The sequence below is a fragment of the Tenrec ecaudatus genome, chromosome 13 (genome assembly GCF_050624435.1).
Source record: "Tenrec ecaudatus isolate mTenEca1 chromosome 13, mTenEca1.hap1, whole genome shotgun sequence".
In the NCBI taxonomy this organism is placed as follows: Eukaryota; Metazoa; Chordata; class Mammalia; order Afrosoricida; family Tenrecidae; genus Tenrec; species Tenrec ecaudatus.
In genome coordinates, this window is record NC_134542.1 from 32,710,469 (window position 1) to 32,728,400 (window position 17,932).

Sequence of the window (17,932 nt, forward strand, 5' to 3'; positions counted from 1 at the left end):
GTATTCCCCGGGCACTTCATTGCTTTGCTCCCCTGGCTGCTCTGTTGCACACCCTTAGTGTTTCACCCTAGAATGGTGAGATCAGATTGGGCACAATTCCTGAACTGTGCCAACAGTGTTGTCCCTCGATGCTGGTATGGGTCAGTGAGGGACGTCGTGTCTCCTGGTGGGACCAGCCCTATGGTCCTCTCTGTGCATTGGCTGCTCTGACCAAGAATATCATCCTCAGGGCTTGATGGGCCAGGATGTGTTTCACTCTCTCTCCTTCCCTCTCCATTTGCTCCTGTGTGCTTTGATCAGATGTCCCCCTCTCCCTGAGCTGTAGTTTCAATGCTGTCCTCTGTAGTACCTTCTGGTGGGAAGGGAGGTGTCCACGTAGTTGGGGTTGGGGCCGGCCCCGCAGACCTCTTTATTGATTCCCTGCTTCATGCCAGTATGTTGCATTCACCTCTTAGCGCACCGGGTACCAGATTGCATTTTAAAGGCATCTTCTCTATTGTACCCATCCCTATTTATTTAAATAGCGACTCTTGTGCATTTGTGCACCATATTTCCTTTAGTGTTGACTTCTCATCCATCGACTGGTTGGCATAGGAAAATGTTTGGCTTCATCTTAATACTATTAAGAATGTTTGTTGGAATATTAGCCTGAGAGCCTAAGTTCATCAATTATTTAAGATCTAATTATCTGTTCTGATTACTATGTACCATATATACTCGAGTATAAGCCGGCCCGAATATCAGCCGAGGTACCTAATTTTACCACAAAAACTGCATTTAAAATATGCTGAAAAAACTTGGCTTACACTTAAGTTTTTACATGTCTTACCTCTTTACATCTCTTACCTCTTCCTCTGGCTACTCCTTTCTTTCTTTAAAAAAAAATCATTTCATTGGTGGCGCCTACAACTCTTACCACATTCCATACATACATCCATTGTGTCAAGCACATATGTACATTTGTTGTCATCATCATTTTCAAAACATTTGCTTTTTACTTGAGCCCTTGCTATCAGTTCATTTTCCCCTCCCTTCTCCCTCCCTTATGAACTCTTGATAATTTATAAATTAAATAATTAAATGTATAATAATAAATAAATGTATAATAATTAAATGTATTATTTTGTCATGTCTTACACTGTCCAACATCTCCCTTCACCCACTTTTCTGTTGTCCTTCCCCCAGGGAAGGGGTTATATATAGATCCTTATAATCAGTTCCCCCTTTATACCCCACTTTCCCTCTACCCTCCCAGTATCACTGATTCTGAAGGGTTCATCTGTCCTGGATTCCCTGTGTTACCAGCTCTTATCTGTACCAGTCTACATCCTCTGGTCTAGCCAGATTTGTAAGGTAGAATTAGGATCATAATAGTGTGGGGGAGGAAGCATTAACGAACTGGAGGAAAGTTTTATGTTTCATTGTTGCTACACTGCACTATGACTGGCTCCTCTCCTCCCCTGACCCTTCTGTAAAGGGATGTCCAGTTGCCTACAGATGGGATTTGGGTTTTCACTCCACACTCCCCCTCATTGATAATGATATGATTTTTCATTCTTTGATACCTGATACCTTCGGCACCTCGTGATCACACAGGCTGCTGTGCTTCTTCCATGTGGACTTTGTTACTTCTCAGCTAGATGCCTGCTTGTTTCCTTCAAGCCTTTAAGACCCCAGATGCTATAGCTTTTGATAGCCAGGCACCATCATCTTTCTTCACCACGTTTGCTTATGCACCCATTTGTCTTCAGCGATCATGTCAGAAGGTGCTGGCTACTCCTTTCACGGGCATTTCTTGCTGTATACGTGTGTGTTCGGTACCATCCAGTTGACTGGCTTATATCAACCCTACATACTTTAGAACAAAACAACGCCCAGCCGTGCACCATCCTCACCATTGTTGTGTCTGAGCCCAGTTGTGGTGGAGTGAAATTTCTTAACATGGCTCTTCTACCCATGTCTCCGTAACTCCCATCAAAGGACTGGCTGGAATTACGCAAAGAGGACACGTGTAACACTGAGAAAATGGAGACGAGTGTGACCCTCTCTGGGAACGAGGATGAGTCATCTTTGGTGCAGGAGCAGAGAGAAAGCCCAAGACCACTGGAGTGCACGCTCCAGATCTCGCGGTACAGTGGCAGAGGCTCCACAGACTGGGGACAGAGCAAAGAGGGACAGCACCGAGACTATGAGACAGAGGGACAGAGGGACAGCCAGGCTGCCTGGTCCACAAAGGTAGAGGCTAAGAGACCATGTGTCTGAGAGACTGCAGAGACTTGGTTTCTAAATAGTATCTGTCTTCTTGAGCCCTTTGATATCAGCTCCTTTTTTCCCCAATCCCCACTCTACCACCCCCATGAACCCTTAATATATATTATTATTATTTATATATATCTTACACAACCCATTCTCTCCCTTCACCTATTATCCTGGTATTCATCCCCCTCAAGGGTGGTTATTCAGCTGTCATTACTGTCTATTCCCCCACCCCCCTTTCCTCCCCCTCCCCTTTCCCTACCTTCCTGGAATCCTTACTCTCATTACTGATTCTGAGGAGGGTGGTCTTTCCTGAGTTCCATATATTGAAAGCTCTCCTCTATACTGCAGTGTATATACTGCTCTAGTGGGATTTTCAAGGTAGGATTGAGATCATAATAGTGGGGGGAGGAAGGATAGACTGTATTCTTTATGAAACAGATCACCAGTTCTTTTCTTTCCAAGAACCCGTGTTGAGTTCTAACCTCTGACCTTTCAGTTAGCATAAACAGTCTACCACCCAAACTCACTGAAATCATGTGCCAGCAAGGAGTGGGGAGCCAGTAGAGGGGCCTGAGGGCTCGGCCCCCATACCAGCTACATAAACAACTGTCCCTCACCCCAGAAGAATTTACTTGAGAGGATGGCACTGAAGCTGCAGCTAGGGGAGAGGGGCATGTTCGATCAGAGCAAATGGGAGCAAAGAAGGGGGAAGAAGAGAGAGTGGAGCACATCCTGGCCCATCATGCCTAGAGGATGATATTCCCACTCTGAACAGCCAATGGACACAGTGGACAATATGGCTGATCCCACTATGAGACACACCGTCCCTTGATGGCCTAGGGCCCTAAGGGGTACAACACTAGAGACTCAGGGCCAGGACTGGCTCAGACTGACCCTGTGACACTGAGGCAAACCACTACAAGCGTGTGGCAGAGCAATTGTGGGAGCAGAGCAGGGAGCCCTCAAGGGAGTACAAAGGACAGAATTGGAGTAAATGGTACCCCATTGGACCTGACTGAAGGACACGCTTAGAGATAAAAAATCAGACCTTGATCTATTTACAGGTTTTTCTTTCTTTTTAAATTTTTTTCTTTTAATTAATTTATTCTTTTATGGGTAATTGGTTTTCTTTTTTGTTGTCATATCTGTGTTCTCACTCATCGCCTATCTTGCTATGACTTGATTTTTGGTGCATATTATTATCTCTACAGATCTATCTAGCTAAGATAGATTGGATGAATAGTCTGGAGGAGAAAACAACGGGACCAATGGTTCCAGGGGGACACGGGAGAGGGGGAGGAGGGGCAAGGAGGTGGTGCTAGGAAGTGACTTGGAGCTGCTATTTTATATGATGACTGCTTTTTAAATTTGTTGTGTGTATGGATCTGACAAAATCTAGATCTCTAATATTTAAGCCCAAACCTTTCGGACTTTGCAGCTCTTTTACATTTTGGCTTATACATGACTCATTTTTTTGCAGCCAGATATGCTGAAGAAGCCTGGGAATAAAACTTGAAACAGAGGTAATAAAATTCTTTGCCTAGTTAAACAAACAAACTCCCTGCAATCAAGTGGATTCCCACGCGTCGCAGGTCTGTAGGCATAGGACTGTGTGTTTGGGTTTCCAAGACTTGAAAGCTGTACTGGAGGAGACAGCCTCACCTGGTAGGTTCCAATGAACTGCTGACCCTGTGCTTGGCTGTCAATGAGTTGTAGTCCACTGGGCCACCTTCTAATGTCCCAGCAAACCCCAAAGCCAACTCACTGCCACCAAGACGATGCCAACTCGGAGCAAGCCACAGGGCAGGGTAGAACGAGCCCCATGGGTTTCCAAGACTGTCACTCTTTATGGGAGCAGAAAGCCCCATCCTCCTCCCATGGTTGCCAGCCGCTGACCTTGTGGGTAGCCGCCCAACCTGTAACCCCTCCATCACCGAACTCCTGTCTTCATTCAGTGAATAAATAAATGATTTCCTGAGGGTCCTTGTCCTCTATGGACATTATTTTTTTTAAAAAAACTTATGGAAATATTATTTATCTGTATTTTATAAGTACCACATGTTCTTATAGAAAAATTACAAAATGATATTTAGCAAAAATACAAAAGAACAAATAAAACCCCACAGTGGCTTCATGCCTCCATTTCTGTTACATTTTAGCATGTGCATTCTTCTAAACTTTTGTTTTTGTATAGCTACACTTCATATATTTTTAAAAATGGAAACTTATTATACATATGGTTTTCTAGCCTCCATTTTAAAAATCACTTAGCATATGGTGAAAGTCTTTCAATGTCAATAAATCTCCATCTCCGTCAGTGTTTCTGGTTTTTAGTGACTGCATAAATAATTCAATTTATGCATGTACAGGAAGTCCCTCACTTATTATGGGGTCCGATCTTTCTGATGATGCAATCATAAATCCGTGCTAACATAAGTTGGTTGGATACTTCTCTCTCTCTCTCTTTTTATTTTTCACATGACCACTCCCTGTGAGACATTCCTGTGGACAAGACACATGGAGCTATACTAGAACCCTGGAGCTGAAGGAGCCACATGGAGACCCCTGCCAGTGCTGAGATGTTCCACTGCCACTGGATCCACAAGACTTTCCACCCACTGGCCTGTGATCTTCCTGCATTCAGCATCATTGCATATGTTGCGTGAGTCTGAAGAGAAATTTATAGATTGGTATTGGATATATGGGCTGATATTGGACTGTGAATTTGATCTGGGCTGGGCTGGGATGTTTTCTCAACATTCAATTGCTCTTGTATATAAACCTCTTTCTTTCTTTCTTTTTTTTGAGCAGCACATAGCCTTTATTTTACATACTATTTTCAAATAGAATATCTGTTGAAGTTAGCAGCGTACAGAACAGACACACGACAACAAAGGTGACTGGCTCAAGTCCCTCTGTGTACAGCACGTTCATCCCATGGCTGAGTACCTTGGGTGTTTGGCTGAAGGTAAGGTAAGGCAGTGTCGATTGTGCGAACAAGGAATCGGGGTTCTGCGACCAGGCGTGACGACTGCATGCACAACCTGACACGGGTCAAATGGCAACTAAAGTTTCCTCAAGCGAAGATGCGCGGGGACCATGACAAACACACATACAGAGCAGCCGAGAGGATGGAGAGCACACTGATCAAGAGCCCCGCGCAGGAGGAGCCGTCCAGTGGCGGAGCAGGGCTAAGAGTGGGCAGCAGGCACCTCCGGCCCCGGTGAGACCCCTCCTGCCTTCACGCCAAGGTGAGCAGCTCCACGTCAAGGATGAGGCTGGCATTGGGAGGGATGACACCAGGGTGGCCCGTGGTTCCATAAGCCACATCAGGGGTGCAGGTCAGCTTTGCCCTCTGCCCCAAGCTCATCCGGGCCGCGCCCTCTTCAAAGCCCGTGATAACTTCTTGTTGGCCAATTCTGAACTTGAAAGGTTTGTTTCTGTCTCTGGATGAATCAAATTTCTTCCCATTTTGGAGCATTCCTGTGTAGTGGACCACACACGTCTGGCTCTTCTTGGGAAACGTCCTTCCGTCTCCGGGGGCGATGCTCTCTATCTCCACGCCCATCTCGGTCCCACAGGCCCCGCCTCCGGGGGGGGTCCACGCCTCTGCCCCGGCCCGGCTCGCTCCGGCTCTGGCCCTGCAGGTTCTCCCGCTCGCCTCCCCGCTGCCACTGCCACAAACCTCTTACACACATGAGTGTCTATGAACTTGTTTCTCTAGTCTACTCAGACTCACACAGATGCTATGACAAAGCATCATATACTTTGTGGTTAAAAAAATGCAAAATGTATTCTCTTACAGTTCTGAGCACTGGAGGTCTGAATCAGGGTGTTGACAGTGTTGACTCCTTCTGGCAGCTCTGAGAGAGAATCTATTCTCTTTCTCCCTCAATTTTTTATAGGGAATTAGGTGAAGGTTTACAGAGCAGACAATCAATTTACATCAAATACCTCTTACACATCTGGTTTCATCTCCTCCACTGCAATCCCCTCACTTATCCTTCTTCCTCCCTGTGTCTCCTGCTTCCATTCTCTCGTCTTGCCTAACCCTCTGAACTATGGGATTGAGAGGTGCTTTCAATATATATCCCATGTTGCAAAGGCAGCATATAAAATAATGCAAACATTTCCTCAACATGGTTTCCTCATTACCATATGCCACAACGATCGTACTTTGAACATGTTAGATGAAATGAAACACATTATAAAAATGAATTTCACTTCTTTCTTTGGGCCTTTGTAAATGACTACTAGATATTTTTAAATGACGCCCGTGGTACACGTTTTCGGAACATGCACCTTGCTACTAGCAGGTGATCTCAGGACAGGTGATCACCAGGAGCATTCCGAGGAGCTTGTTCAAGAGCCCACCTAAGACCTAACGGATCCGAACCTGCATTTTAACCAGCTAGAGGGGGATGCAGGTGCGGATGCCAGCTGGAGAAGTGGCAGGTGGAGGACTCCCTGGAAGTGGAGGGGTCAGCCTGCTGCCAGAAAGGTGCTCTAGCTCACACGCTGTGAGGGCCCAGGCCTTTGGGGTGTGCACCCACAGGGAGAATCTCTACACTACGGTTGCTGATACGTTCTGTCGTTCTCCCTGTGCGGGCTGTTTGGGTTGGGCTGAACTTGGGGAGGGAAACTCGTGTGATAACACATACCTCGTTGGGGCGTGGCGAGGGAGCAGGTGTATCCTCCTGGAAGGGGGACGCATCAGAGAGGAAGACAAAGTCCTTGTTTGTGCTCTCAAGTTAATGATTAACTGGCCCCGAGAGAGGCAGCCAGGACAGAGGACTTTGCTTTCGAACTCTTTTTCTAAAGGCTTAAGGAACCTGGGTTGAATTTCCTCCATCTTAAAGAGCTACAGGTCCAGGAAATAGATGTTAACCTCTTGTACTCTAGTCTCTTGAACTAGGAAGTTAGCCAAAAAAAGAGCAAAGTCTGGCTTCTCCTACTTGTGGCCTGGATTTTGAAGCGACCCAATCTGCACGTGCTGGGCCAAATGTTTCAAACACGGGCCCGTTGCTGTCTGTGGTCGGGCTTACGTTCTAAGCACATGGTCTGCTAAAAGTCACAGTTTAGAGAAGGAGCGTGCACTCCAGGTTCTGCCTCCACATCAATTCTGCTCCCATGGGCGCTCTTTCTGAACACCAACGTAAAAGGCTTGGTCCTCAGGCAATGTGTTTTTGAAAGTGGATTCTGACTCTCCTAACCAGTCCAGAAAGAACACTAGTGGTGCGAGGAGTTACAAGCCGGGCTACAAGGCCATGGTTCAAACCCACCAACTGCTCTGTGGAAGAAAGATGAGACTGTCCACTTCCCTAAAGGTTTGCAGTCTAGCACGTGCTGTTTAGGGTCACTGTCAGGGAGAAGCTCTCAGGGCAGTGGGGGTCTTGGTTTAATCCGCCCTGGGAGGGGCAGGCGGTCTTGCCTCTGGGACTTGCCTGGGTATGGCCTTAATGGAAATTGGGGTCCTAGGGCCTCATGGTCATACATCTTAACCCAATAGTTGGAGGGCCCCTCTGTCATAGTGTTCGTCTCCCAACCATGGGTCCTTTTCCGCTTCCGCTGTTTCATCTGTCACAGTGCTGGGTTGGCCCATCCCCCATCACTTGTGTCTTTCGCTTTCTGTCATCTCCTAATTAGCTGGATGGCGACGGAGCCTTGACCACCACAATGGCCTCACGCCGATGGTCTCCCTCACCTAGGTGATTTGTCTTTGTCCTGTTTAAGGCCTATAAAGTTAGGCTTTTATATATAGTTATGATAAAATACATACGAACTTGAGGTTTTCCCCACTCCCCCCACCCTGCCTTAAGTTTTTGTTTTGTTTTGTTTTAAGCAAAGGGAAAGCCACACCCCTCCCGTGGAGTCGGTCCTGCCTCACAGCGGCCCTGGAAGGCAGGGGCCCCGGGATGCATGCCTCGTTCTAAATGTTATTGTACTTGGTCTGTTAACATTTTTCCCATGAAGGTTTCTTCCCTGACCAAAGTTATTTTGTCCTGGGTCAGTGACAGGTTGCAGCTGCCCTTTCTTGCTTAGCATGCTTGGCAGCCAGGTGTGGGGATAGGCAGGAGGAAAGGGCGCAAACAGGCCTTCCAGATAGATTTTCAAACAGCAATCGTGAGGAGGCCGAAGCGCTGGGCGGTGCCCCTTCTGTGGCTCCTGAGGTTCTGGTGACCCCGATATTGCAGTCCCGTGACAGTTTCTCTTACACACCCAGGGTTCGGGTCCTTGAATAAGCTGTGGAATTTGTAGCACACACCGGGCGAAGCAGTTTGGGAGTGGTCTCAGTACCTCTTTAAAAAAAAAATTTAGCCCATAATTCATTTTACATTTGGAAAAAGAATTTGTTTCTACCCATGGACAAATCTGATCAATATTTTTGGATAAAGATAGTTTTCAATATTTTGACAAAAGAATGGAAAGACTTGAGGGAGAACAAAGCATGTGTGCTTTGCTGTGTATAAGAAATATGATTTTCATAAAAATACAAATATGCATGATATTAAAAACAGAAATGAAATGGAGAAATGGATACTAAACATAAGACAGGTAGCACATCTTGTGCTTCCACATGACCAGTCAACTCCTCTGTGTCAGTTACATCATCTACTGTCAACTTGAGGAAGGGGTGTGGTCTAGCCTGTCAATCAGGTCGCAGCTTGGTGACCTCATTTGGAGGCATGACAGAGATAAATAGCTCACTGGAGACCAGACGCACTCTCTCTGCTTCATCTTCCTGCTGACAAGACACATGGAGCTATGCTGATGGAACTAGAGCCCTGGAGCTGGAGGAGCCATGTGGAGACTCGTGCCAGTACTGAGATGCTTCACCACCACTGGATCCACAAGACTCTCTACTCAATGGCCTGTGATTTTCCTGCATTCGGCGTCATTGCATGTGTTTCGTGAGTCTGAAGAGGAATTTACAGACTGGTATTGGACATATGGTATAATATCAGACTTACGGACTTTATCTGGACTGGGCTGGGGTATTTTCTTAATATACAATTACTCTATATAAGGCTCTTACTTACACACATATGAATGTCTCTGGATTTGGTTCTCTAGTCCGCTTAGACTAACACATCCTTTAACTAAAAATGGAATGTGGGTATTTATTAAGGGCCTATTGTCGCCTTCTCTCAATTTCTTTATCATGCAATAAATACACGTTTATGGATCCAAACACCCATTCCACTTGTGTGGATGCGTGTGTGTGTGTTCTCTTCTTGGTTAGAAAGACATTTCTTTTTATTTTTTTAAGTTATTTTAATGGGGGCTCTTACAGCTCTTATCAAAATCCATACATTCATCCATGGTGTTAAGCAAATTTGTACATATGTTCCCATCATCATTTTCTTTTTTTTAAAGACCATTTTTTGGGGGCTATTATAACAATCTATTTATCAATTGTATCAAGCTTATTTGTACATATGTGGCCATCATTTTCTAAACATTTTTCTTTCTTTTTTTTTCAAATGAGTTGCTTTAATTCCAGATGGTACAGAATTCTGGGCATCACAAAGACTGAAGAGCAGCTTTGGCAGTTCTGGACTGGGTTCACTCTGACCTCACAGCTAAGACAGAAATGGCTGAGTGAGAAGAACTAAACATTGTATGATTTTTCTTCTTTTTTACAAAAGTTTATTCTTAAATGTACAGCAGGCTCCAAGACAACACTTCATTCTAACTATAAGTGGCAACCAAAGTTCTAGCAGGGAATCCAGATGTCTACACAGAAACGGAATCAAGGGCCATCATTGCCTCAGCCACCAAGAGCAGCTCACTTTTTGCCAGATTTCTTCATTCCACCTGTGGCCAGGGGCCCCTTCCCGCGGCCTTCGCCTTTAGCTCCTCCAGTTTCTTTTGTTCTTCCTTCTGTTTCTGCCTGAAAGCCTTCTCTTCCTCGTCCATCTCCTTGTTCTGCTTCTTGGGTTGTTTCAGGGGCTTCTTCTTGCCACCTTCGCGGCCCGACATGGCGCCTGCCGCCCCTCACGTTTTACTTTCTATTTGAGCCCTTGGTATCAACTCCCCCCCCCCCACCTAATGTGATCCCTTTATAAATTATTTTCACATCTTTTTGTTAATCATTTTATTGGAGGCTCATGCAGCTCTTATCACAATACATACATACATCCATTGTGTCAAGCACATTTGTACATTTGTTGCCATCATCATCTTCAAAATATTTTCTTTCTACTTGAGGCTTTGACATCAGCTCCTGCTTTCCCCCCTCACCCCTCCTCCCTCCCCCATGAACCCTTGATAACGTATAAAAATAATTTCCCCTCATGTCTTACACTGACTGCTGTCTCCCTTCACCCACTTTTCTGTTGTCAATCCCCCTAAGAAAGGGTTATATGTAGATCATTGTGATTGGTTTCCCCCCCCCCCCCACCTTCCCCTTCCCCTCCTGGTATCTCTATTCTCATTATTGGTGCTGAGGGGTTTATCTGTCTTGGATTCCTTGTGTTGCAAGCTCTAATCTGTACTAGTGTACATGCTCTGGTAGTCAGATTTGTAAGGTAGAGTTGAGATCATGATAGTGGGGGTTGGGGGATGGGGAAAGGGAAGCATTAAAGAGCTAGAGGAAAGTTGTATGTTTCATCAGTGCTATACTGCAACCTGACTAGCTCGTCTCTTCCTTGTGAGGCTTCTGTACAATTGTCTACAGATGGGATTTGGGTCTCCACTACTCACCTCCCCTGGCCTCATTCACATTGATACGGTTTTTGATTCAGGGTCTTTGATGCCTGATACCTGATCCCATTAACACCTCATGATCACACCTCATGATCACACATGATCACACATGTCCTGTTTAAGACACTAGCGAAGATAGGAATGGAAGGAAAGTTCCTCAAGACAATACTAGCTATATATGAAAAACCAACAGCCAACGTGGTAGTCAATGGAGAAAAGACTAACACAATCCCACTGAAAAAGGGGACCAGACAAGAATGCCCCTTGTCCCCATTCCTATTTAATATCGTGCTGGAGGTTTTAGCTAACAGCATAAGGCAAAGAAGTGACGCCAAAGGTATTCGTCTAGGGAAGGAAGAGGTGAAATTATCCTTATTTGCAGATGATATGATTTTATATATGGAAAATCCCAAAAGTTCCACAAGGGGAGTACTGGAAGCAATAGAGGAGTTTGCAGAGTGGCAGGATACAAGATCAACAAACAGAAGTCCATCGGACTGTTATACACATCAGATAAGACCACAGAAGAAGAGATCAAAAAGGTGGTACCCTTCATAATAGCCAAACACAAATTGAAATATCTAGGGATACACCTGACTGAAAAAACAAAAGATCTATACAGGCAAAGCTATAGAACACTATTACAAGAAACCAAGAGCGACCTCAACAAATGGAAGAATATCCCATGCTCTTAGATTGGAAGACTTAATATAGTTAAGATGTCAGTTCTGCCAAAAGCACTATATAAGTTTACTACCATCCCAATACAATTACCATCATCTTTCTTCAAAGAAATGGAAAAACTGATTACCAACTTCATATGGAGAGGGAAGAAGCCCAGAATTATCAGAGAACTCCTCAAGAAGAAGGACACCGTAGGAAGGCTTGCTTTACCTGATTTTGGCACATACTATGCAGCCACAGTTCTCAAAACTGTATGGTATTGGTACAATAACAGATACTCAGACCAATGGAAAAGAACTGAAAACCCAGAAATAAAAGCATCAGCATACAGACAGCTGATCTTTGATAAGGGTCCCAAAAATATCAAATGGGAAGCAGATGCCCTCTTTAACAAGTGGTGCTGGAAAAAATGGATGTCAACATGCAGAAAAATGAAGCAAGACCCTTACCTCACTCCATGCACAAGAATAAACTCAAGGTGGATCACAGACCTTGAAGTTAAACCCCAAACTATTAGGACCATCAATGAGGGAATTGGGACCAACTTGAGAACTTTGGCACAGGGAATACACAGGCTATCAGAAATAGGGAAGGACACAAACACAGAGGAGGCACAAATTGACAAATGGGATATACTGAAGATAAAACACTTGTGTACATCGAAAGAATTTACCAAGAGAGTAATAAGAGAGTCCACAGACTGGGAAAACATCTTTAGCAATGACACATCAGACAAAGGCCTTATTACTAAAATCTACAATACTCTGCTAGCTTCCAAAATGAAAAAGACCAAGAGCCCACTTGAAAGGTGGGCAAAGGACTTGAAGAGAAATTTCAAAGGGGCAGAAATCCGAATGGCCAACAAACATATGAGAAAATGTTCCCGATCTTTAGCCATAAGAGAAATGCAAATTAAAACAACAATGAGGTACCACCTGACACCCTCAAAGGTAGCCCAATTAAAAAAATCAGAAAGCAACAAGTGTTGGAGGGGCTGTGGGGAGACAGGAACTCTTATCCACTGCTGGTGGGCCTGTAAGTATATACAGCCACTATGGAAATCAATCTGGCAATACCTAAAACAGATGGAAATAGAGTTACCATATGACCCAGCAATCCCCATACTGGGCATATACCCAGAAGAGGCAAGAAACAAACCAAGGCCAGACATCTGTGCTCCAATGTTCACTGCGGCACAGTTGACATTTGCAAGGAGCTGGAAGCAACCCAAATTTCCATCAACTGACGATTGGATTAAAAAACTGTGGTATATACATACAACGGAGTACTACGCATCACTAAAAAGCAGTGATGAACATATGAGGCACATAGCGGCATGGGAAGAACTGGAGGAAATCATGCTAAGCGAAGTAAGTCAGGCACAAAAGGACAAGAACAACATGAGCCCACTGAGGTAAGTATTAAAAAAAAATTCAAAAGTGGCATAGGGGAAAAACTACTGTATACAAACATTTTTGGGGTGAAGACTGTGTAGTATGGCAGAGACCAGACCAAAACCAGGGATGCACATGGTAGACAATGGTGGAGGAGGTGGGGAAAGGAAAATAAAAGGATGAATATAAGGAAGAAAAGGGTAGTGGGGTCATGGGGAACTAACCCACCCAAGGGGAGGGTATTGTTTATATCTCCACAGGGAAAGTGGGACCAGACTTCAACCCAGTGTCACAAGGTGTGAATGCAACATCCCGGCGTGGAGTAGGGAACCAGTGGAGGTCTGGGAGGCTGGCCCCAGCACCAAAAATTAAGTGGATTCCCGTCCCTCCCCCGAGAAGAATTTGTTTCAAAGGATGACATTGATTCTGCAGCTCCGGGAGAGGGACATATCTGATCAGAGCACACGGAAGCAGATGAAGGGGGAGGAGGAGAGAGTGGAACACAGCCTGGCCCACCAGGCCGTGAGGATGATGTTCCTGAGTAGAGCAGCCAGTCCACAGAGAGAACAACATGGCTGGCCCCACTATGAGACATGATGCCCCTCAGTGACCAAGGGCGATACAGGGGACAGCACCAGAGACACAGTGTGGGAATTGCGCCTGACTGATCCCACCACACCGAGGCAAAGCACTGGGGGAGTGCAGCGGAACAGCAAGGGAATGGAGCGGCAAGGTCCCCAGGGAATGCTGAAAGTGGACTTTGGGGCCAGGGTGTGGTGCCCCAACAGACTGGACTGGAAAACGCTCCTAAGGGCCAACAAACGATCCTTGAACTAACTACAAGCTTTTCTTTTGTGATGTGTTTGTTTTGTTCTTTGTCAGTGGTTTGTTTTTGTTGTTTTGTTGTCTGGTTATATACTGTTGCTTTGTTTTCCTCTGTCTTGTTTTTGTGCATGTTATTGTCTCCACAGGTCTGTCTGAATAGGACAGGCTGGATGAACTATCTGGAGGAAAAACAATGGGACCGACAGTTCCGGGGGGACTTGGGGTGGGGAAGGGGTAGGGGGGGGGTAAGGAAGTGGTGTTAACAAACACAGGGACAAGGGAACAACATGGGACCCAAAATGGTAGTGAGGGGGGAGTGGCAGGCCTGGTGATATCGTTTTTGATTCAGGGTCTTTGATGCCTGATACCTGATCCCATTAACACCTCATGATCACACATGTTGGTGTGCTTCTTCCATGTAGGCTTTGTTGCTTCTCAGCTAGATGGCTGCTTGCTTATATTCAAGTCTTTAAGATGCCAATATCTTTTGATAGCTGGGCATCATCAGCTTTCTTCACCACATTTGCTTATACACCCATTTTGTCTTCAGCGATCATGTAGGGAAGGTGAGAGTCACAGAATGCCAGATTATTAGAACAAAATGTTCTTGCATTGAGGGAGTTCTTGAGTAGAGGCCCAGTGACCATCTGCTACCTTAATACTTAACATACAAATATATGTACATAGACCTATTTCCCCATCGTCATATATAAATACATTTACATATGTGCACACCTATATTTAGACTCCTATAAATGTCCTTTGCCTCTTAGTTATTTCCTCTATAGCCTTTTGCAGAAGGATGTTTCTTGACAAGACTTTCTCATAAGTCAATAGGCAGAGGACAAAGAAAATGAATGGTTAGTAATGCTCAAAATATAGAATAATAATAAACTTCCTGAGACTCCATGTAGATCAAATGTACAGATGGAGACCCAGCCTTCTGCCTGAATCGCTGATACTGGAAGTGTTGGGAAGAGCCAATCTATGACCTTGAGTCAACTGTTCTGCGCACTCACAATCGGGAAGTTCATGTTTTCTTCCCCTTCCCAACTTTGTTACTGTCTCACAACTTGTTGCAAAGTATGCTCTCTCAGGCAGATATGCAGTCCAGGTGCTGAGCACCTGTCGTAGGTACTCACTAAAGTACACCACAGAGGTGTTGGAAAGCAAGCTGAATACACTTTTTGCTGTAAGCATGAAGTCTATGGGGGTAGGGTGTTGTAGTGGAGCAAGGGACCCCAAATCACCAATATGATTCATGGAGAACATTTGTTAACTCGTAGACAAAGACACACCATCCGGATGAGGGAGACCATAAGCACCAGGTCATAATGGCATTCAAGACCTTGCTGTTTAAATAGGACACGGTAGTTCAAATGAAACTGTCCCCAAAGCATGATCAGTGGCAGATGAATATGTCAGAATTGCAGATGGGGCCCCAGAAGTGTGAATAAGACCATAATTGGGAACATGCAATATTCTAGACAGAAAAAGCTTACAAGATTGCAGCAAACAGTGTGAGGGTGGTCATATCTGACCTCTGGTTTCTTTATTACTACCTATACTGACACTAATTGCTACTGCCACCTCTCTCTCTCTCTTTCTCTCTCTCTCTCTCATACACACACACACACACACACACACACCCCGCTTATCTGCTGGGGTTGACAATTAGTTGCAATGGCCACCCAGAACTCACATACAGTATTGATGATTTGGGGTGGAGGGGTGTGCATTAGAAATCTAGCAGGTTACCACAAGCCAGGATCAGAAAACATTAAGGGTACACTTCACATCAGTGCCACACCTCAGACAGCAGGCAAGAGTCCCTCTCTCTGGTCCTCAGCCTCTAAGCCAGGTGGTCCTTTGGCCTTCCAACTTTTGGGCCAGGAAGTCAGTCCATTGCGCTGTCCCATTGTCGTAGTCTCAGTGCACCGCCTCTGTTCTGTCTCATGGTCTCCTTGCCTCAGCCTCTGGTGCCTCTGGTCTCAGCCTGTGCCACTTCAGACAGTGATCTGGGACATGCTGCACTAGGGGTTCTTCCAAAAGTCCTAAGGTTTCTCCCTCTTCCTGCCAAGATGGGTTATCTTTAAAGCCAGGGGAGTGGAATGAAAACTGACCAATATCTTTTGTTAATGTTCCACATGCCCTGTTTGCATAGTTCCACTCAGTCATCAACGGGAGCTACAGAGATATGGATAAACCCAAGTTATGGCCCTCGGGTCAATTCTGACTCACAGAAACCCTGCAGGACAACATAGAACTGCCCCTGTGGGTTTCTAAAACTGTAACGATTCTTTTTTTTTTTTTTTAACATTTTATTAGGGGCTCATACAACTCTTATCACAATCCATACATATACATACATCAATTGTATAAAGCACATCTGTACATTCTTTGCCCTAATCATTTTCAAAGCATTTGCTCTCCACTTAAGCCCTTTGCATCAGGTCCTCTTTTTTTTCCCCCCTCCCTCCCCGCTCCCTCCTCCCCCTCCCCGCTCCCCGCTCCCTCATGAGCCCTTGATAATTTATAGATTATTATTTTGTCATATCTTGCCCTATCCGGAGTCTTCCTTCACCCCCTTCTCTGTTGTCCGTCTCCCAGGGAGGAGGTCACATGTAGATCCTTGTAATTGGTTCCCCCTTTCCAACCCGCTCACCCTCTACTCTCCCAATATCGACCCTCACACCCCTGGTCCTGAAGATATCATCCACCCTGGATTCCCTGTGCCTCCAGCTCTCATATGCACCAGTGTACAACCTCTGCTCTATCCAGTCTTGCAAGGTAGAATTCGGATCATGGTAGTCGGGGGGAGGAAGCATCCAGGATCTGGGGGAAAGCTGTGTTCTTCATCGGTACGACATCGCATCCTGACTGACTCATCTCCTCCCCTAAACCCGTCTGTGAGGGGATCTCCAGTGGCCGACAAATGGGCTTTGGTTCTCCACTCTGCACTTCCCCCTTCATTCACTATGGTATATATATATATATATATATATATATATATATATATATATATATATATATATATATATATATATTTGTATGATGCCTTATACCTGGTCCCTTTGGCACCTCGTGATCGCACAGGCTGGTGTGCTTGTTCACCTTCAAGCCTTTAAGACCCCAGACACTATCTCTTTTGATAGCCAGGCACCATCAGCTTTCTTCGCCACATTTGCTTATGCACCCGTTTGTCTTCGGCGATCGTATCATGGAGATGTGCAGCCAATGATATGATTTTTTTTTCTTTGATGCCTGATACCTGATCCCTTCAGGACCATGTAATCACACAGGCTGGTGTGTTCTTCCATGTGGGCTTTGTTGCTTCTGAGCTAGATGGCCGCTTGTTTGTCTTCAAGCCTTTAAGACCCCAGACTCTATCTCTTTTGATAGCCGGGCACCATCAGCTTTCTTCCCCACATTTACTTGTTCACCCGCTTTGGCTTCAGCAGTTGTGTCGGGAGGGTGAGCATGTAACGACTCTTTACAGGAGTAGAAAGCCTTGTCTTTCTCCTCAGGAGCACCTGGTGGTTCTGAACTGCTGACCTTGAGGTTAGCAGCCCAATGAGTAATAATGGTACCATCAGGGCTCTTCAAAACATGGAGAGATGAGCCATGTTAAAAATGCCATTCCACCCCAAAGATTCATTCAGGGGAATCCAACCAACAGTCAGGATTTGTGACTCTGTGAGCCTCCTCCCGAGAAACCAAACCAAACTCATTGCCAGCGGGTCAGTACTGACTCCTATGGACTCAGTAGGACAAGGTAGAACTGCCCCCATGAGTTTCTGCGACTGTAACTTTTATAGGAATAAAAAGCCCCATCTTTCTCCAAAGGAGCTGCTGGTGGTTTCAAACTGCTGATCTTGTGGAGAAAAACCCAACTTGTAATGACCACGCCTCAAGGCACCTTATGTGACCCTAGTACCAACATTCCATGAATGGCATACGCATTGCCCCCACTGGTCTGTCTAGAGAAGTGTTAGCAATTCCCTTTCTAATGCACTCTGTCCGAGGGCAGTTAATGGTCAGAAAAAATTTAACCTATGTTG

General features: G+C 45.3%; 1 pseudogene; it reads right to left on the minus strand.

The window, feature by feature from the left end:
- Nucleotides 1-5,500: 5,500 nt before the first annotated feature.
- LOC142423918 (peptidyl-prolyl cis-trans isomerase FKBP1B pseudogene) lies at nt 5,501-5,827 on the minus strand (annotated as a pseudogene).
- Between the last annotated feature and the right edge of the window lie 12,105 nt (nt 5,828-17,932).